Raw genomic sequence first — 22,010 nt, 5'->3', positions numbered from 1 at the left:
CTTTTCCTCAGAAGTCTAAAGACAGCAACTTCGTGAATATAAAAATATTCTAAAACTTTTGTTTCCTTTCCCAGGAGGCTAGCACACTTAGCCCAAAGAGAAATAAGGATTATTTCATGCAGCTTTGCATATACTCAAGTTTCTACATCCAAACGAAATCCTGTGTGGAACTTGATGAAATTAAATAGTGAGCTAGGGATATAGCTAAGTGGAAGAGTGCTTCCTAACATGTGTGAGGCTCTGGATACCGCAACACAAAAAATAAATCAATAAGTTATTTTTGAAGTGAATAAATTAAGCAGTGAATATTTGTAAATGTTTTCTGAACTGTTCTTTTTATTTTATGTTTTTATTAAGATTTAGAACTCAAGTTATTTTAGTTCATAGTACATGCTGATTTTTGCACAGGTTGATCACAGAGGCATTAATTAAACTGGAAGTCAAGGTATATATTTTTGGGTTTGTAGAACACATTGCTTCATTCTGTCTTCAGGTCATTTCTACATAAGATGGGTGGAGCAACTACAGCAAACAATCCAGGACACCAATGAAAAGCAGAAACGTGTTTCTCATCAACAGGAAAAAAGTCCTTTTTTCACTTCTTCAGTTCATATAAAAATATTTTATCTCTATTTTATTAACATTTACTGCTTAATTATAAAAGAATCAGCAGCATATATCACTTAGGAAAATACAGAGGAAATATTTTTAAAAGAGGAAAAATAATCAATGATCCTACAAGTGAAATAACCAAGAGTATTGAAGTCAGACAGAGTGAGGCTGAAATCCTGATTCTGGCATGCAGTAAATATGTGACTTGAGAGAAATTACAGTCTTCACTGTTTTATTTTATTCACAAGCAAATTTAACTCACTAACCAATGTTTAGGTATCATCTTTAAGTAAAGAATCAAACCCTGGTTTTTCTTTGTATTGAAACCAGTTATCCAGGATCTGGATGCCTTGGTACTATGGTGTAATTTAATGATGCTCAGGAGAAATGAACATCCTAATGCAAGCCCTTTTTGGCTGGCACTTACCAGAGTTCCTAAATTAATAAGTGAAGGCTGCGGCAAAAAGCAACACTGCTCTTTAACCCTTAAAGTATCAGTGTAGCTGATGGAAGGAGGGTGGTAAACAGAGGAATGGTAAAAACAGATCTTGACTTCCTCAATGAGACTCCTAAAGCACATGAAGTAAAATCAAAACCAGTAAATGGGATAGCATCAAGTTTAAAAGTTTCTGCATAGCAAAAGAAATGATCAAGAGAATAAGGAGAGAGCCTACAGAAAGGAAGAAAAATCTTTGCCACCTGCTCCTCAAATAGGGCATTAATATCCAAGATATATTAAAAAAAAAACTAATACCTGTGATATCTAGGCTTTCATTCCAGTTTGTTTTTGTCTTTTCTTCTTTAAAATCACTTTCAAATGCTTGCATTTTAATAAGAAAGCTACCTTTTTATGGATGTCAGCAGTTTATTGACCAAATATTTGTAAATGGTCTGTTTGGGCAGGTCAAATTATGTAATGCAGTGTTTGAAACAGGAGAAAAAATATTTTCTTTTCACTTTTTCTTTTCTCTCTCCTTTTTTATTTATTTATTTTTTTCCTGTATAACGTTCCTCAAGTTAATGTCAGTATATCTTGTGCCACCAAATTCCCAAAGTATACTGATTTTTTTTTTTACTGTGCTTCAAATGAATAGAAACTTAGTTACGATACTGATCTTCAACTTTGCCACTCATGCTTCTGTGCACATTAGGCTAGGTATTCCACTTTAAAGCCTGAGAGTGTGGAGGCCTTTGAATGGCAGGCACATGCCATTTCTGGGAAATGTACGTGGAGGCTAAGAATTGCTCTCTACAAGTAACTGCCCCTTTGTTTTAAAAAGGAGAAATGCAGATTGAAGTAGTTCACGATTTGTTTGGCATTACAGGAAGCAAACTGGTGCTAAAAAATTTTAAAAGGTTATGTAAGCAAAGCTGAACTGTAAATCTTCATTCAGGAAAATGTATTAAGATTATGGAATAGGTGTAACATTTGGTAGGGGGAGAAAATGGATTTGGTTAATGAATCTTTCATGGCCCTATGATCTATTCTGTCCTTGAAAGTTTTTGAAAAAAGTGGAAAGATCATTTTGTTGCATTTCCCCTATTCTTGTTTTTAAAAGAACAAGTCCCAAGGCCTACAAATGGCTCCAATTAAATTTTTACACTTGAATTAAAAATTGGGAAACATGAGAAAAAAAGCCAACACCAAAAAGCAAATAACCTAATCAATAAATAAGCATAGGAACTAAACAGATACTTTCCAAAAGAAAAAATACAAATGGTCAATAAATACATAAAAAATGTTCAACATGTCTAGCAAGTAGAGAAATGCAATTAAAACTCTCACTCCAGTCAGAATAGCAATTATCAAGAATACCAGTAACAATAAATTTTGGTGAGGATGTTGGGAAAAGTGTACACTCATACATTGGTGGTGGGACTGCAAATTGGTGCAACCACTCTGGAAAGCAGCTTGGAGATTCCTCAAAAAACTAGGAACAGACCCACCATTTTACCCAGTTATCCCACTCCTCGGTATATAACCAAAGGACTTAAAATCAGCATACCACAGTGACATAGCCATATCAATGCTTACAGCAGCTCCATTTACAATAGTCAAGCTATGGAGACTGATGAATGGATAAAGAAAATGTGGTATACATATACAATGGAGAATTATTCAATCATCAAGAAGAATGGCTTTTTTGCTGATAAATGGATGGATCTGGAGACTATTATGCTAAGTGAAATAAGCCAATCCCCAAACACCAAAGGTGGAATGTTTTCTCTGATATATGGAAGCTAACCCCCAATAAGAGGGGTGGGGGAGAATAGAAATTCGGTGGATTAGACAAAGGGGAGTGAAAGGGAAGTGAGGGGAATAGGAAAAGGAAAGGACAGTCAATGAATCTGACAAAACTTTCCTATATACATATATGAATCTCACCATTGTGTACATCCATGAGAAATTAATTTTTAAAAAATAACTATAGGTAAATGGCAAAAAGATTAGTAGAGGAAAGGGAGCAGGGGATGGGAGAAGGGAGGGGAAGGAGAGGTACTGGGAACTGAATTAGAACAAGATATATTCCATGCATTTATAATTATGTCAAAATGGATTCTACTATCATTTATAACTAAAAAGAATTAATTAACTAATTAATTAATTAATCAGATCCTAGAAAACTTGGGTTCCAAATGTGTTGGGTCTTGCAGTTCTTCTTCAGGAGAGGATGTCCTTCCCTTTGGAGTTCCTCATAGAGAAAGTACCATGACTGGATCTCAAGTTCTATCAAAGAGGCATTTTCATTTCACCAAGACAAAGTCGTCAATTTTATGGAAGTAGATTAACATGTTTAAAGGACAGATACTCTACTCAGGACCACAGAGGGAAATGATCATTGTTAGGTATTTTAATATCTATAAATATTTGTCCACTTTCCACTTAAAGAGACAGTCTCAACATCAGCAGTTATGGGATCATCTCCAAAGAAACACTCTTAACATGAACTGCATTCATTAAATTTCCATACTTAACTCCTTCTAACATACAATAGACATGTTCGAGTTTGGGTTGCAAATTAGTGCAGCCACTCTGGAAAGCAGTATGGAGATTCCTCAGAAAGCTTGGAATGGAACCACCATTTGACCAGCTATCCCACTCCTTGGCCTATACCCAAAGAACTTAAAAATCAGCATACTACAGAGATACAGCCACATAATGTTCATAGCTGCTCAATTCACAATAGCCAGACTGTGGAACCAACCTAGATGTCCTTCAATTGATGAATGGATAAAGAAACTGTGGCATATATATACACAATGGAATAATACTCAGCCATAAAGAATGATAAAATTATGGCATTTGCAGGCAAATGGATGAAATTAGAGAATATCATGCTAAGTGAGATAAGCCAATCTCAAAAAACCAAAGGAAGAATGATCTCGCTGATAAGCAGATGATGACACATAATGGGGGGTGGGAGGGGTTAGTGTTAGGATTAGGGTTAGGTTTAGGGTTAGGGTTAAGGAGAGTGGCAAGAATGGAGGAAGGAAGGACTGTATAGAGGGAAAAGAGGGGTGGAAGGGGTCGGGGGGAGGGAAAAATAACAGAATGAATCAAACAACATTACCCTATGTAAATTTATGATTACACAAATGGTATGCCTTTACTCCATGTACAAACAGAGAAACAACATGTATCCCATTTGTTTACAATAAAAAAAAAAATGTTAGGGCTATAACTCAATGGTAGTGGGCCCTTAGTGTTCAATCCCTAGTACAACAACAACAAAAAAATGACTTTAAATATGCATTCTTGGGTGACTTATTAGAAAATCAATTTGGATATGAACTTGATAACTGAAATTATGTTTTGGAAGATCCAATCTCAGCACCTTTGTCTACCAGAGAAAACTTCCAACTATTTCAATAAACCTGAAGGAGATAAATATTAAAGGCAACAAAAGGGGATCCTTGGTTCCATTTTTAACATCTTTTATCTAAATTAATCTGCAACTGATGAGGGCAATGGCTAAATTTATTCAGGGAATACAAGGCAGATTTCACATTTTGTGAAATTCAGGATTTCCCAGTATCTGGTTTACAATCAAAGATCACCAGAGTATAGTAAAATAAATAGATGCTAACAGAAGAAAACAAAAGGGTGGCCCCTACTCAAGAAATTTTTACTCTATCATGGCATATAAATTGCTGAAGATTAGAAAAAAGGCAAAAGTTTGAGGATGAATCCAAATTCTTGTTCAGCCTTAAAGCATGGGCAATATTTGCAGAGGTAAAAATGAAAAAAACTGAGAAGTCTATAGAGGAATGATAAACCATGCAAGTTCAAGGAAGCCAAGGGGCTCAATCTGACTTCATGGAGGTGTAAGAGGCAAAGGTCATACGACAGAGACAGATATCACCCAGAGCGGAGACAGAAAGGGCAGAAGGGAGCAGATGAAGGTATACAGGACACATGAACATGTATGTGTGGTGGATACAGGGACAAGTAAACTCAAAACCGAAGGTCCTATTTCACAGACTGGCATGAGAATAATGAGACTTCAATGGTATTTTTAAAGCACAATACTCACAATTCTATTTTCTTTCAATATTTTCACAAATATGTGTTAAGCTACCTAGATTTCCATTAAGATTTCCATTAAGTGGAGATGTTTATAATCAAATAAGTCCAGTAACTGTTGTGCAGATAGCCTGTCCCTTACCTCATCCTGATATGTTTAGGAATTCTCTGAAATATTTACTGGTTTCTAAGACAGATAGCTCATACCTGTCATCTCAAGAGACAGAATTTGGTTGTGTCACTTCAATCTGAAAGGTGCTACACACCCCATCAAAACCTGTTGCTCTGGTCTGAGAAGCTGTCCACTGTCACAACTGCCAAACTTGAGGCTTCCTTTTGCAACTGACACCCAGACTTTCCAAAGATACCTCTTTTCAGCACTCTGCCCTTCACCCCTTCAGTAAACCTGCAACATGCAGTGAGGAGACTGCCCTCCACCTCTGTCTCAGGGCTACCCCAAGCTAGGGTGTGGAAGTTACAATGCAATTCTTAGGGTCACTCAAAAAGCCACTTCCCCAGGCTTCAAGCAGGCCAGTTACCCAACTTGAGTTGGGACAAATTTTACCCTCAATTCATAAACTTCAACTAACCACTGGATGAGACACAGGACAGTTCCATTCCTCAGTCGTTACTTTTAACAACATTGTGACCTTAGACTTGCTGACACCCCTGACCCTCCTTGCCCACAATCACCCATGTCTGCTCCAGCAGTATCAGTAACATTTCTTCTCAGAGATAAGAAGTTATAGATCTGATCCTGCCTCTCCACTTCTTTATAATCATCAAAGGGACCTGAGCTCCTCATGAAAATTTACCCATACTTTTCCAAATACCCTGCAGTTCTCAACAGTTTCATTAAAAAATAAATAAATTCCACTTCGCCAGAAGATTGTTATGGATCAGGAAGAGATATTTTGATGATAACTGGAAAGTGAGAGAAAAGTGGGACAGAGGTTACTGAAGTCTTCAGTTGTTTTTACGTTGATTCTGTTCTAATGTGTTACTTGTGCCTCCAATAGGATTTAAAGCTAAATGCAACTAATTTAGTGACTATAAAAGGAATCTATGATGAGTGAAGCAAAAGCCTATTGAATAAAAACATTTATAGTAGCCTCATAAAAAACTGGCATTTATCTCTTAAGTGCTCCCAAATGATGTTTGAATAAATCCAACATTATTTTTTAAAATAACTTATTTATCAGGACTAATATGTGGACATTTTTAATTATGATAAAGCACTATAAAATATTAAGTACATATTTAATCTTCTCTAGGCAGTGACAAATAAAGCAATTTAATACAAATATGTTTTCTAAAATAGAACAAACTAAAGGACACAATTCAAAGAGTGAGGAAAATTGACAAATCTTGCTGTTTTAAATGGAACCAAAACACTTTGTGCTCAAGATCCAAAATAAAAATAGAAATAGAAACTTAAGAATCATGGTCTCAGATATTCAATATAGCTTGAATCTAGCAGTCTACAGGGTATGTAGGACACATGAATGTGTGTTATCAATTTTATGACATTCAAATAAAATGCAAAATATAAAATAAGTTATTAGGTACTGAGAAAGGGGTGGCAACATTTAAGCCACTTTAGTCCCCTCAGTACAAATTGATCAAAACTAGGAAAAGAGTCTCAATTGCTTCTAGGTTCTAAGACTACATTAAACCACCTAATGTAACAGCCTGGTGTACTGTTTGCTTTTTTGATAGCCAAACAAGATAGACTGATTGATTGAGTCACTCACAGGTATTCATTCCTTCAACAAATATTTATTGAAGGATTTTCATGTCAGACACTAGGCTAGAGAATTTTCTCACATCACTTAATTGAAATTCAACAAGTATTCTCATGTTATAATGAGGATTAAATGAGTTAATATTTGTATAGTGTTTAAAATAGTCCATGGCACATAGTAAGTGCTATATAAATGTTTGTTAAATAAATTATGTTAAGAGTTAGTTGTAATATGATCTTCATGCAAGATTTTGGTTGTTCCAATTCTTCTCTTTTAAAGGTTTCTATCAGTATAAGAAATGGTGGTACAGTTCTGAAATACCAGCCAGGAAGCTCTAAGCACAGGATCAAGTAAGTCACCTGATGGTTAGAGTCTCTAAAGTAACAAAAAATGTCTTTGCCTACCACAATGGGTTTTACATCATCTTTAAACATTTATTTCTCATGTACTCATGAAATACTATATACCAGGTCTAGCCTAACTACTTTGCAAATAATGACTCATTTAATTCTCACACTGACCCTATGATATTATCATTTCTGCACATTAAAGCTGTTGAAACTAAGGCCCTGAGATGCTATTTGCCAAGGTCATTCAACTAATAAGAGCAGGAACTACATCCACACCCAAGCAGTCCAGCTCTGGGGTCCAAGTTCTTAAACACTAGGTTATAATGTTGACATATAAAGGGACCAATGTTTTTGGAATCCTCAAAGCCTATTTCCCTTAATCAAAATTGTTACCTATGCATTGATTTACTTGTTATGAACCACCATAATGGGGGGGAGGACACAGATTTTTATCTTACAGAACAAGACACTTGAAGGACATTTTGAAATCTTCCTAAACCATACTCAAAGTTAAAAAGGAGAACAGATGACAAATCAGAGTTCAGAACTTAAATGAGTCTTAAGTTTCTCATGATCATAATTAATCACTTTTGGAATTCATACATGTTTTCAAAAAGACTTGAAATCTAACACAAATTAAAAAAAAAAAAACATATTAAGCATACCCAGATCCTCCTTAATGGTACAGAGGATATTTTTGGCTTCTTTCCCCTAACTCTTACCCCTTTCCCTAAATTAATGCACTGTGAATAATGACAGGTAAGCAAACTACAGATCACAAAGGGGTAGTAACAACTAACAAACATGAAATACTTTTCCATTGTAGATAAGTTCCAGGGATTGTGGTGGAACTATTTTGAAAGTGGTCTGTGATTTAGAAACTCTGCTTTATGAAATATGGCAAAGGAAATCATCTCCTCTGAAAAGCCAAGAAGGAAGGAGAACATGAAATGCTGTTCACTGTGTGCTTCTTTCCTAAAGTCAAATACTTGAACAACTTACCAAGAACAATTAAATCTGGATAACTGCCAATAATTGTTCTACCTTATTGAGAAAGATCAAGAAAGATCCATCCCTATGCTCCCACCTTCCAAGGTCACGGCATTTCCTGTCTCAATTCTTCCCACAGTTCACCTCCATCCAATGAGTGAAGGAAAGAAGGAAGGAGTGGAAGAGTGCAAAGGCTCTGTGACATGTTTACAAACACAGATCTGCCAACAGCTGCTTCCCCAGCAATTGAGCACATTTGGGGTCGCTGAAGCTAGGGTATTAGTTCCTGGGTTAATGATGATTCGGTGAACAGAGACATTTCAATCTGTTTTCCACCCAAAACGTTCACTGCAGATACTGGCTTCACAGGCCTGATGCACGAGCCTCCCACGAATACGCAAACTGCTCTATCAATCGTGGTGATTTGGTGCCCCCCTCTGGCCTTCCTGCAGCAACTTCACTTAGCTTCACTAAGAAATTGAAAAGGATTCTTGAACAAGTCAGAATCACAAAAATCTGCCGGCAAGAGAAACCTAGTTTCATCTGCACTTTTAATAATTATTCCAATTCTCCAAGGTGAAGGAAAATTTGGTAGGGCTGACTGCATGCTTTTAAACTCAATGTACTTAAGGTGATATAATTTTGCTTTATGTATTTTTAAACATCCCCCAAGGAGAGAGAACTCTATCAGCTCTTCACCGTGAAAATAACTAGGCTACCTGGGCTCTGCTCAGAGGAATAAGGCAATTTACTCAGGAGAAATCATCCTGTAAATCTCAGACAGAACATCAGGCAGCTGAAATCTGTATCAAGAACTCGGGTTAAACAATATTACTTATTAAGGTCACAAAACTCCATCATTTCAAGTTATTCAATCACCTTTGCCCAAGTCTCATAGGAGTTTTAACTAAAGAGATCCACGCTGTAACCAGAATGCTTCCGACCCTGAGTTTCTTCTCCATACACGAGGCTTCTTTCACAGTGTTGCTCCTCTGATGTGCCCATGCCCCTTCTGTTGGGCCAACATGGTCTGATCTCTATTGGGAACAGCACATACAAGGGCTTCCAGATTATGTACTTAAGGGCTGGGCAAGGGGATGGGACACCTCATGTTCACAGTTACCGAGAGAGAGAGAGGCAGAGCAAGTGCCAGACATGGGTCCTGTGGTGTCTCTGGAGCAGTTCTAAGTACGCTGGATCCTAACAGGACAAGATGACAAGCTGTGAAGAGCTAAGGAGGCTCCTTGTAGCTCACAGAGAGGTAACTATGGAGGAAGCCATTGTGCAGGGTGTTAGGTATCATCCCAGCTCTTAAAGCTGAAGGTACAAATAAATAAGAGTAAGAGTGTAAATCATCCTAATTCTTCCTTTCTTGCTCTTCCTTCAGAGTTCTGAAACTCAGCCATCTCCTGGATTAAACACACAATGAATTATTTCTAAGTAGTAAAAAATAAGAATGAAAAAGACTTGGTGGAAAAAAGATCAGATCAATTAAAATTCAACCTTGGGATAAAGAGCAAATCAGGGGTGGATCCATCACAACTTTGCTCAACATCTCTGAAACAATTCCATTTGTATCCAGTAAATATTCTCGAGGGGGTAGGGGAGGCCCAAGTCCTCACTGTGAGGACTTGAATTCATCCTAAATCTTAAAGAAACCAATTATTTTGTCCTTCAACAGAAGACCAGAGGGGCAGGTAGTTAAATTTGCACTATGTACTAAACTTTATGAATATCATAGTTTGCAGGTCAAAGGGGCCTCTACTGAAAAATTTTATTTTCCCTCAACATCACCTGTTAGGCAAAACCTAGTAAAATTATCCAAGTAAATGACAACTTGATAAATAGTAATTTCCAGTGGTGCACAGAGGTGACATTTCCTCACTACATAATATTTTCTTTGGCAGATGAGATTAACTGAATCCGAAATCTACTGACATTGAAATCACAGAACCAAATTCTCTATCACAGCACTTATCACATTGTGTTAGGGTTGTTTGTTAAATATCTTTACTTACTTTTCAAGATGGTGTAACATTTGCTTTTTTCTCCCCAATGCCTGTCACAGAGTTTGACATATAATGGGCTCTCAAATAATGTTTTCTTGAATTCTGCTGAATATTCCTTTTAAGGACATTTCATTCACTGATTTAATAGGAGAACAGTAGCCCCCAAATATAAGTTCTGACCTTTCATAGCTAAGTATTTTTTGGACTGAATGAGGGTCTGATATTGTAAATCTGGTGTTATTTTGGATCAAAAATACAATCTTAGATAAAAGGTAGCTAAATAGAATAAATTTAATCATATAATTTTTTTTTTAAAAAAAGGAATTCTGGGCCAAGTGGACAGCTACAAATTTCCATTCAGTGATACTATTTTAGCACACCCAAAGAAGAACAACCAACTTGCTTTATATTTGTAACATGAAAAGGTAAAGATATAAAACAACTTAAATTGAGAATGCCATATAAAGAAAAAAAAAATCTTGAACCCCAATCCTAGGTTTTAACAAAGATTTCAAAACAGTTTCCAACACTTCTAAGAATCCTATTGAAAATATGAGATGAAAATGTGATATGCACATGAAATCTGACACAGAAACATCATTTATTTGGGCCAAGACAGAAATAGTTGGCTCATTGAGTCAGACAAGTGGTTTGAGTTTATCTGGTCTCCACCTTCACCATCTAGTCCAGCACTGCAGTAGGGACAAAGCCCTAAAAGACAGATTGAAAAGAATGATTTAGGCCTATCTAGTTCAGTGATTCTCTTATGACATTAAGTTCACACTAAAGGGGCTAATAATGAATTGATGGCTCCTGGTAACTCGTCTCCTCCCCTGTCTTACCCAGCAAGTAACATAACTCACATGTCTTACCCGAAAAGAAGAGATACACAACCTTGAATCTGGCAGCCCCAGTCAAGGCCTCTTAGAACAGGCCTGTCCCATTCGTTAAGTACATCTTCCCAATAACCAATAGCCCCTCTTTGCAGAGACCAGGAATTACCAGTAGCATTCTCCTAGCTAAGATATATGCCTATGGGAGTGAAGATATTCTTAGGAATAATAACAACTACAAAATCTTTTTGATTTGATTCTATTTTTTTGGCTTCCTACTCTATGATGCTTGTACCAAATCAACCATTCATTGTCTTTTGTGGGGGGAAAAAAAAAAAGGCAAATGACTTCCTTACTTCACTACCCTCCCTCTACTAAAATTAATAAGAAGAATAGAAACTTCCAAAACATGAAAATTCTTCATGCAAGCACAGTCTCTCCCCACTCTCCACTTTATACACTTTATTGTCTGCAAATGACTGTGGACTTCTAAGTTTCCAATCAAACTTCCTCAGGAGCTCCAATGAGTTTATCTAGGATATGGAAGCTTCCCTCTCTCTTTAGACATTTTACAAAGTTCTGAGGATGCAACAAATCTCATTTAGAAGCTGCACACCATCACCCACATATTAACTTGTCACCTTGAGTAATAAAGTTCACAAACTCCATTTCATTTTTTTCTTCACCATGTTGCCCGATAATGTAAAAAGGTGTCACATCCCTTTGATTTGTGGTGTGTGTGTTTGTGAAACAGGCTTTCCACAAAAAAACCTGATGAAGTCAAGGAAGCTGAATGACTTTTTTTTAATACTCTGGTCTAGTTCCCAGTAAATGTTCATGTGCATAAACATAAAAGTGTTAAATGAGGTGAAATTTTGGTAATTGCACAAATAGGAAAAAACTGAAGCATGATTGTTCTGAGTGGGAGGAATTTCTAGATTCACTGCCTATGTTTAAAAGCAATGACCCCAAATTACATAAGTAGGTATGACATTTCCAGACCTTTGAATTACTAAGATATCAAAAAATTCCACATTGGTCATCTATAATTTAAAAATGACTATCTGCTCTTCCAGAGTTTTCCTTAATTTAGACACTTTTGTGATATGCAAATTATATTTACACCTGATCCATTTTTCTGTTTTCTAATGAATATATGTATAGTTCATTTTGACAGACAGTTCACTAAGTTAGTCTTTTTCCACCCTTATGCAGGGAAAAGAGAATGGCAATTGATCACAGATACCATTTGGATTTTGGTAACCAATTTCCTGAAAAATAATGGAGATGCTTTGGAGGTCTAAGTACTGAGATCATCAGTTTTTCTCACAGTTATCCCCCAATTTAACTCTCTATGGAGTAATTTTTAATAGTTGAGAGTGGCACAGACATTAAAATAAATAATATGTCTGATAGGGATCTCCTCTTAAATAAAATAATTATAAATATTATTTTGGGTCTATAATTCAAAGGATTCACAGTTCTCTAAACTTCACCAACCATGGATAACTTCAGGCTAATAATCTCCGCTGTAGTATTATGATCACACCTATTTTTAAGCCATTGTTAGGGTGGCAGTCTGGAGAACAGACTGGGATAAGGAAAGGAGGCTGCAGTGAAAGAGCAGAAGGGGTTTGCAATTTTCATTAGAACCAGTGAGTGGCAAGGGTAATTTGACCAGGGCTGGGACAATGGAACTTTCAAAAATAGGGAACAAAAGCATCAAAATCTGGAGATGGGAAGAGTTTTTTTTTTTTTTTTTTTTTTTTTCTAACCTCAATGTAGAAAGAAAAGAAAAGAAAAATACCTTATTTGTTAGTAATGTCTGACATTAAACATAAAATGATCAAGTAGAAAACTGTCACTTCAAAAATTTTAGGATTTTTTCTTTTATAACTTTATTTTACATGAAAACATTTTTTTTTAAAAAAACGAGTAAAAAGATTATTTGTATGCAATGCTTTTAGGGAATAGGTATAGAGTAATCCCCCACCCCAAATACACAGGGAACATGTTATAAGACCTCCAGTGGACACCTGAAACTTCAGACTGAACTAAACCTTATATACAAGCACAGTCATAATGCGACAGTCAACCTGATAAAATAGACAGTTATTAAGTGACTAACAAGTCGATAGCATATACAGCACAGATACACGGAATAAAGGGGTGATTCATGTCTAGAACAGAGTAGGACAGCATGATATTTCATCACACTATTCAGAACAGTACAATTTAAAACTTAAAAATTGTTTATTTCTGTAATTTCCCACAATATTTTCAGACCACTGTTGTTTGCAGGTAACTGAAACTGTGGAAATCAAAATCCTTCCGATAAGGGGTGGGGTGGTATTAGGTTTACAACCAGGCATTTTCTAGAATTTCTGAAGACTAGCTTCCAGTTAGTCCACAGGCTGTGTTCTGTAGAAGTTATACCTTATGCTACCAACAACACACTTCATTGTACTTTTATATATCTATATACACATATATGTATTATATATAATAGCTAGGAAATGATTGAAAGTGTCTCTGCTCTAGAAGAATAAGAAGCAGAGTATGAGAGGGGTCAAAACTAATAAACATTCCAAGGAAAATTAACAAATAAAAGCTTAATACATTTATGAATCCAAAATGAATTTATTTGAAACAACAGTAGATTGAACAAGTACATCTCTTTTTCTCTGTCCTGAAATTCCTTCCAAATAAAAATTTAGGAATTAAAAAAATAAAAGGTAGAGGGTTGGTGTTGCAGCTCAGTAGTAGAGTGCTTGCCTAGCATGTGTGAGGCACTGGGTTTGATTCTCAGCACCACATATAAATAAATTAATAATTTAATAAAGATCCATCAACAACTTTAAAATTATACATTTTTTAAAATAATTTTAAAAATAAATAAAAATTAGAAACCATAAGGGGAAACAAATAGAAGACCACAGAAACTGAGAGATTTCAACAGTTATTTTAATATAGAAAAGAGAGGTAGGACAGACTTAATATATGAAAGAAGTCATTAATTAAGTGTTCTGCAAAGGAGGACACCACTAAAAAAGTGTCCCTTAGCTTCAGTAACTCGAATTTGAAATGTCAGAATAATAAGGGGTAGTAGTAAGAGGTTGGTTGAAACCAGAATTTTAATTGAAACCCTCTATGTGAAGAAGTAAGATCTGTAGAACTTTGCCAACCACCCCTCACATCTTGGTAGCTATTCTTCCTCCACGCCATCCACAATTCCTTCACCCCTGAAGGATAAGAGATTTACTCTCGGGGAAAACTGAGTCTGAAGGCTACAGAATTAAACCACCAAGCCTAAGGAGAGGATGCAAAGGTGGGAACACGGAGCTCACGACAGGACTGTGAAGTCCCAGAGTGAACGGTAGTCTCCTGCCCTCTTCCTCCTCTCCGCTTACAGAGAGAGGATTAAACCCCATCCCAGTGTAGTATATTACCATGTTCCTCCCTATGGAATAAAATCAATTAATCTCAAAGAAATGTCACCCAAAATTTGAAGGTTCCTGATGAAAAAGTTGAGCTTTTATTGGATTATCTTATAGTAAGTCTATTTCAGTTCATTCGTGCTGTTGTAACAAAATTTTCAGACTGGGTAATTGATAAGGAATAGAAATTTATTTCCTCACAGTTCTGAAGAAAGAAAACTGGCAGCTTTCATTGTCTGGTGAGGACGGCTCTCTGCTTCCAAGATGGTGCCTTGGCGCCACACCCTCCAGGAGGGAGAAGGCTGTGTCCTCATGTGAAAGGAGGAAGGGCAAGTGAGTCAAATGATGTGTGAAAACTCTTACATAAGGAGTTTAATAGTATTCATGAAAACGTAGCCCTCATGGCCTCCTACAGGTCCTCTCTTAAAACCACCACATTGGCAATGCCTGACCCTTGGAGAGGACACATTCAAACAGCATAGTCATCGGCAGATATGCTGCCCTGACCTACAGCTTTCTGCCAACTTCCTATTGCCTCACTCTTAAATATGAAAAGACAGCCAAGTATCACAACTGTTTGAAAAAATCCTCTAACAGAATAAATAAACAGAAAAAAATAGGAATACAGAGAAACTAGGTGCAGTATAGTATATAAGAAAGCATTTTTAAAAATCTATTATTCACATTCTCCAAAAACTGAGAGCACATCATTAACAAAGTACAGAATTATATTTAAAGGAAACAATGGTAGATGAGGAGCTCTTAAAAATTAAAAGTAGGGTAGCTACAAATTAAATTAATAAAAGGAAAAGGGAGAGATTGTTTTGTGTTTCAAATATTAAGCTTTTTTTGGTTGTGTATGGCAACTAATAAGTTAAACATCCCACTTCTATTTATCTCTACAAACCATACGTTTTGTACATTAGATGAAGAAATTCCCCAATCATTAGATTGTAAGTCGATAATTTTGTTCTGTATTTCTTAGTGCCAAGATAAATCCTTAAAAATATATCCTGTGCTTAATTCTACAGGCCTTATCACCTGGATTGAAAATTTCTGGAGAGCAGAAGTCAAATTTCTTTGCTTTATCCCTCAATTTCACACCACTTGGTATATTTGAGGGCTTCATTAAGTGTTGTAAGAAATTCTTTTTGAAATATTCTTAACTATTCCAAAACCCTCTAAATCTTCTAGGACAGAGAGAGCAGGCAGGAGATGTTCAAATGAATGTTAAGCATAATATAGGGGATCTATTGTAAGAATAAAAATAATCAGTATTTTTCAGTTAATCAATAAACTAAATGAGGACAACTAAAACATCTTATTTCAAGGTGAAAATAATGTAAACATTTGGAAATATCTACTCATCAAAATATTTATGATGCTTACTAAATAGAGCACAAGATAGACACCCTGGGCATACCATAAAATACTAGCAATATTTATAATCATCAGTGGTCAATTGTGTGCTAAAAACACTGTGCCAGATGTGCTTCAAATGAAGAGATGTGGAGATTAACAACATAGAACATCTCAAAGAGTGCAAAGTGCACTAGCTGGGCCAGATTAAAGTACGATATAGTAATCCCTTCCCTCAAAGAATATACAAGTACAAATGTTTTAATCTGGATCTTAAAAAAACAGATTGGAATATCATTTCTAGGAGAAATCAGTTTAAGCAGACCCTTCAGTAATGAGTCAGGAAGACTAAAGGAAAAATGATATTCTGAGTTGGGGTAATAAACCTTCCTGGCTTGCCCAAGATTACTGGGTTGCCTACCTAATAGGATGGCCAAACCCACTTTTGGAGTTAAAACCAGGTGAGTTCCAGGAACACTGAGATAGATCTCAGTAAAAGGAATAACCTGATTGAAAGGTAAAATAAAACATAGATATTTGGAACTACGAAAGAAAATATAGGACACTACTAATTCTAAGGGGCATTATATGCCATAAAAAGAGTTTGAAGTATAATCCTAAAGCAACAGAGAGTCACTAATGAGTTTTGCTCAAAGCAGTGAAATATTCTGATTTGCCTTTGGAAAGATTATTCTGACTGTCCTGTGAAGGATAAATTAAAAAGCTAAGACAGGAGGAAAGAACTAGTTGAGGAACTACAATATTAATTCTTGGAGTGAAAAAAGAAAACAAGAAACACGGCAGCTTTAACAAGAATAGACAGAGATAAATTCAAGAAATATTTAGGCAGTCAGAACAATAGGTTTTAAACAGTTATATGTGAAAGGACTCATAATTATTCCCAGTTTCTGATTTAATAGCTCAGCAGATGGAGGTTTTATTCATCAAGAATAGAAATATAAAAGAAATATCAGGTTTCAAATGAAAGCATTTAGTGAGGGGAAGGTCAAACAAGGAACCCCATGGAATATCCCAATCTAAGTAGCAGAAGGTAAATATTTTTAATATAAATCTTCAACTTACGATTGAGCTTTAAATATCTGTAAGTCAATAGTATATAGGTTGCAGAGTAAGAAGATAATATTAACCAATGCCTAAATGGTAAGAAGAGAAAGAGGAGTCCAAAGATAAAGAGAAGTTTCCTGTAGACAAAGAGAACCTCCAAGGTAGACTGATATCCAGGAACAAAGGTAGAGAGGTTTAAGGAAGGAAGTGATTGGTCAGGATCCTCCAGAGAAAAACAGTAGGAGATTAAACAGATGATAGATGAGAAGGAGAAGGGGGAAGGTATGGGGAGGGTGGGTGGAGGGAAAGAGAGAGAGGGAGAGAAAGAAAGGAATCATTTTGACGAATTGGCTCATGTGATTACAAAGACTGAGAAATCCTATAATCTGCAATCTGGAGAATTGAGAAGGCCAGTGCTGTAGTTCTAGTTGAAGTCGGAGGGCCTACAAATCAAGAATACCAACAGGAAAACTCAAGTTCAAGGGCAGCTTCAATATCCCAACTTCACCAGTCAGAGTAAATTCTCCCCTTTTTCAGGTCCTTAGTGTATTGTCTGATACATACTCACATTGAGAAGGGCAATCTGTTTACTTTAGTCTACCAAATTGAAAGCTAATCTCACCTGGAAATGACCTCACAGGAAAACTTAGAAATAGTGTTTAGCCAAATATATGGTTACCTGGAACCAAGTTGACATAAAATTACACCACAGTTTCTCTAGCCTCAGAGAAATAAAAAATATATGATTGAAATGTATACAAATCTTAGTGATTTGGAATTAATGAGAAAGAAACCTTTTCTAGAGCAGATATGGAGTGGAAATGGCAACTAAAGCTTTGCAGCAATAAGAATGTCAGAAAGCAGGGAAAGAAATTATAGGTTCTCTTTCAAGAAACTTACCTAAAATAATATAAAATTTGGCTCCTGCCTCAAAAAAAGTGACACTCTGTTGGAAATGAAGAGTCATCTAGAATCTGCAAACTAGCTCAGCCATTTTTAGGCATCTTTCAAAACTCTCTAGAGTACCTTTAGCTGTCCAACTCTGAAACCAATAAAATGTGTTCAGTGAGAGACCCAAAACACAAAGCTATTGAGTTTGCATCTTATTAGTACACATTATAAATCAAGGTTATAGTTAGTTGAGGCTTCAACTTTGTTAACAATAACTAGCACTGTCTATGCTATACCTAAGGTGGTAAGAACTGGTTTCTATTATTCAACACAGTCCATGAACATATTTAGAGGTAAAAATGAATTTTCAAGTGATTTATTCAGCTTTTCTTCAAAATTGTACAGTACAACAAACTCTTTGGAGCCCTCATCAAAAAGCAAATTAGAGGAGCTGGATTTGTAGCTCAGCAGTAGAACACTTTCCTAGCACACATGAGGCACGGGGTTCCATCCTCAGCACCACATAAAAACAAATAAATAAAATAGAGGTATCATGTCCACGTGTCCATCTACAACTAAAAAAAAATTGAAAAAAAATAGAACCTATAGAAATTGAAGTTACAGTTCTTGATTTATACAGATGAAAGAGCTTCAAGTGTTAAATGGTATTTGATTTCATGTTGATGTTTCTTGTTGTTGTTTTGTTTTGTTTCCCCCAAACTAAGTCACCAGAACTATACTTTTGGTAAAACGTTCCCATATCTACCTTAATTTCATACAATACACGTCTAAATAGGTTAGGGTATGTTGCAGTAACAAACAATCCCAAAGTTTCAATGATTTACAAAGGGAAGGTTTATTTCTTACTCATGTTACCTGCTCATAATAGATCAGCTGGAGGTTCTATTTATCAAAACACACATACACACACACACACACACACACACGTATGCATATATGTCTAGCAATGAGAAATACAATCTGGATGAGGACTACCTTTGAGTGTTGTTTACTGTGTCACCACATTAACATCATCACTTTATGTCCCTATTATGTCTTAAACCAGAAACCCTAAAGAATCCAAGGCAGAGACTTAAATATTACCCTAGATGGGTACACTTTTGTACACACAAAAATAACAATTATACCTAAAGAGACACCATATCTTTATAAAGTATGTAACAGAAAAATAAAATTATTTTCCATAAGAAAAATTGGATACCATCCCATTCTGGAGATATAATCCCCCATTTCACCAGCAAATGAATAGACTTCTTTGATAAAAGGATAAGCATGGTTTAGTTTTCACTTGGGAAGAGAGGCATCCATGAACCTCTATGCCATGAGTCTTCTCTTCAAAAAGTTCCCTTGAGCTATATTTTTAATTGATTGGCTCCTCTCCAGATAGCTTCAGATTATGTTATGAAGCAGTAAAAGAAATGTAGTATTTTAACTTTGACCTGATAGTAAAGATGCTTTTCATTTCTTTTCTCCTAAACTGGTTGCTTCCCAAGACCAAGCAAGCTTTTCTTTTTTCTTTTTTTTTTTTCACCTGCAATCAAGTACTTCTTCAATAAATTCAAAACTTTAGCAGTATACAAATTAATTACAAGATGAAATTTGAAATTAATTACAAGATGGAAATTTTATTTGTATTTTTATAACAATTTTTTTGTATATAACATCATTTTTTCCAGTTAACTCCTTCCGTTCTCTCTTGTTCACTCATTCTTATTCTCAGCCCCTTCCCAATTATTTTTGAAATAGTGACATTCATCAATTATATTCCATGATAGTATTAGTTTTCTCCTTACAAATTTATTCAGAGCCTGTGAGTATGAAATAGCTGCGTTCTTTCAGCAAAACTAGCCTTTTAGAACAAAGCTTCCATTCTATTTTTTTTTTTTTTCTCCCTAAACTGGGACACTTCTCTGAGTACCTCAAAGGGAATGGATTTCTAGAGTTAGTGTCCTCTGTTCTTCAGAATCTGTAAATTCAATCAGTTCTCTCCGAGCTGCCCTTTCGGTACTGAATTATTGTGGTAGTTTTTCTTGTAGACACAGGCATGGTCTCAATTTGTATAACACTTCAAACTAACATTGAACAAATAATTTGGCCAAGTAAAGGTTGTACTAATTTCAAATTAAAGCAAATGGGCAAAGTTAACCTGGAACCCTAACATTTAAAAGTTAAACAGGTTTGTTCCCCTGGTGAATAGACTCTCAATGTATGGTGCTAATAAAACCTAAACTCCAGAGACCCTCACTTGTTCAAGGCCCAGAAAGAGTTCATAAGATTACTGTATTCATAATATTTAATTATTCTTAAAGAGGAGCCCCAAATTTATAAGCCTCAAGTTCCACAAAAATCTTGATTTACCCTTATGTATACTATTAAAATAGACAAAATTTTTACTTGGTAATCACAACACAGAAAAAAAAGAAGTGCCCAAAGAAAGAGAGTAGGACTTTTCTTGAATTCGAATGACCATTATCTAAAATAAGCAAAATTGTGGTCATAAGAATACCTGAAAGTAAGGTGATTTAATAAACAAACCTAAGTGCTAAAAGATAATACTTTAAAGAACTAGTTGCCATGGAAACTGCTACAACATAAAATATATACTGATAAATTGAGTTTATTTATATTGCTTTTAATATGCCCATTTGGCAAATTCCCCCTTCTTTATTACCCACCACCCTTTGAGGTTGATTTTAAGGATTACAAGTTCCTATGACAGCAACCCGTTGAAGATCAAGTCCCAGGGGCTTCCAACAGAATCAAAAGCAGCAGGAGTAGCCTTGGTTGAAACTACTAGAACAGAAATCCCACATGGAACTCAATGTCTGTGCAAGGAAATAATCTCCAAAACTGTGGTTCATAGCATGGGGAGTCAGCGTCTCACTTTGGAATTCTAATGAACACATGTGTTTATGGATTCTCCATCCAGAAAAAAATGCATAATCATATTTTCTTAACTTTTATTTTCAATTTTTTTATTTGTTCTAATTAGTTATACATGACAGTAGAATGCATTTTGATACATTATACATAAATACAGTATAACTTCTCATTCTTCTGGTTGTCCATAATATAGAATTACACTGGTTGTATAATCATATATGCACATAGGGCAATAATGTCCAATTTATTCTACTATCCTTCCTACCCTCTTAACTCCTCCCCTCCCTTCACACCCCTCTGTCTGAATAACATTTTTGCATATGATTTTCAAATCTATCCTTGACCATGGAACTTAGCTAACCTTTGATTATCATCTGCAGTTTATGATATACATTATATTATATTCCTTGGTTCCACTTGAATGTTTACCTGTCAGCCACATTCCTATTTTGGTCATTTATTGTATATGAAAGGCATATCTCCCCTCTAAATCATCTTCATATAAGTTAGTATAAAAAATTCTGACTCAGGTATGGTGCAGACTTTCAATTTAATTTCCTGTTTCCTTACCAAATAATCTCCTTTTTATTTGTAACAATAAAAGATTAGTTCTGTGACTTAAAAGAAAGAGAACAGGGGACCTGAAGCATACTAGGATGCACACTGCTCAGACATAGGAGGGTAGAAGCCCACAAAGATCAGCCTGCAGGTCAAACCTCTTTGATGTATGTGTCCAGTGAAATTTATGGATACTGGGGTTACTAATCATGTGCACAAATACCTTTGCAGCAGAACATGGACTAGAATTTTACCTAACTGATGACATGGTACCAGAACCAAGCCAAGTTGACACGTGAAGTTAACCATCATAGGTCATATTGCTGAAGCTCAGAGTCCCCAGCAAGAGCTAGAATCACAGAGAAACACAGCCAGTGCCAGACACCCAGGCAGAGCAAATTGAAAACACTCCAGTAGCTCCCTGTTCCTACTCTCCAGTAATTCCAGTGCCTGACATTGCCCTAACCTAACTGGAGCTATTGGCAAGACTTCTGGAAAATGTCCTTTGCAAGACTCTGCCCCCATAGTACAAAAGAGAGCAAGGAAGGATGAGTAGGGGTGTACCCAAAAATCTCATGAAGGACACAGCAACAAAAGGTGTTCTAGGTTCCTGAGGTGGTCGATTTCTGAAACCAGGTCCAGTTTGACCAGGCAAGATCTGGGTATGCAAACTGGAAACACCCAAGAGCAAACATAAAGCAACTTCACTTATGCTTTTCTCAAAAGACTAGA

Source organism: Sciurus carolinensis, chromosome 9 (genome assembly GCF_902686445.1).
Source record: "Sciurus carolinensis chromosome 9, mSciCar1.2, whole genome shotgun sequence".
Classification (NCBI taxonomy): domain Eukaryota; kingdom Metazoa; phylum Chordata; class Mammalia; order Rodentia; family Sciuridae; genus Sciurus; species Sciurus carolinensis.
The sequence above is the reverse complement of the archived record's forward strand: the minus strand, read 5'-3'. Positions refer to the sequence as shown.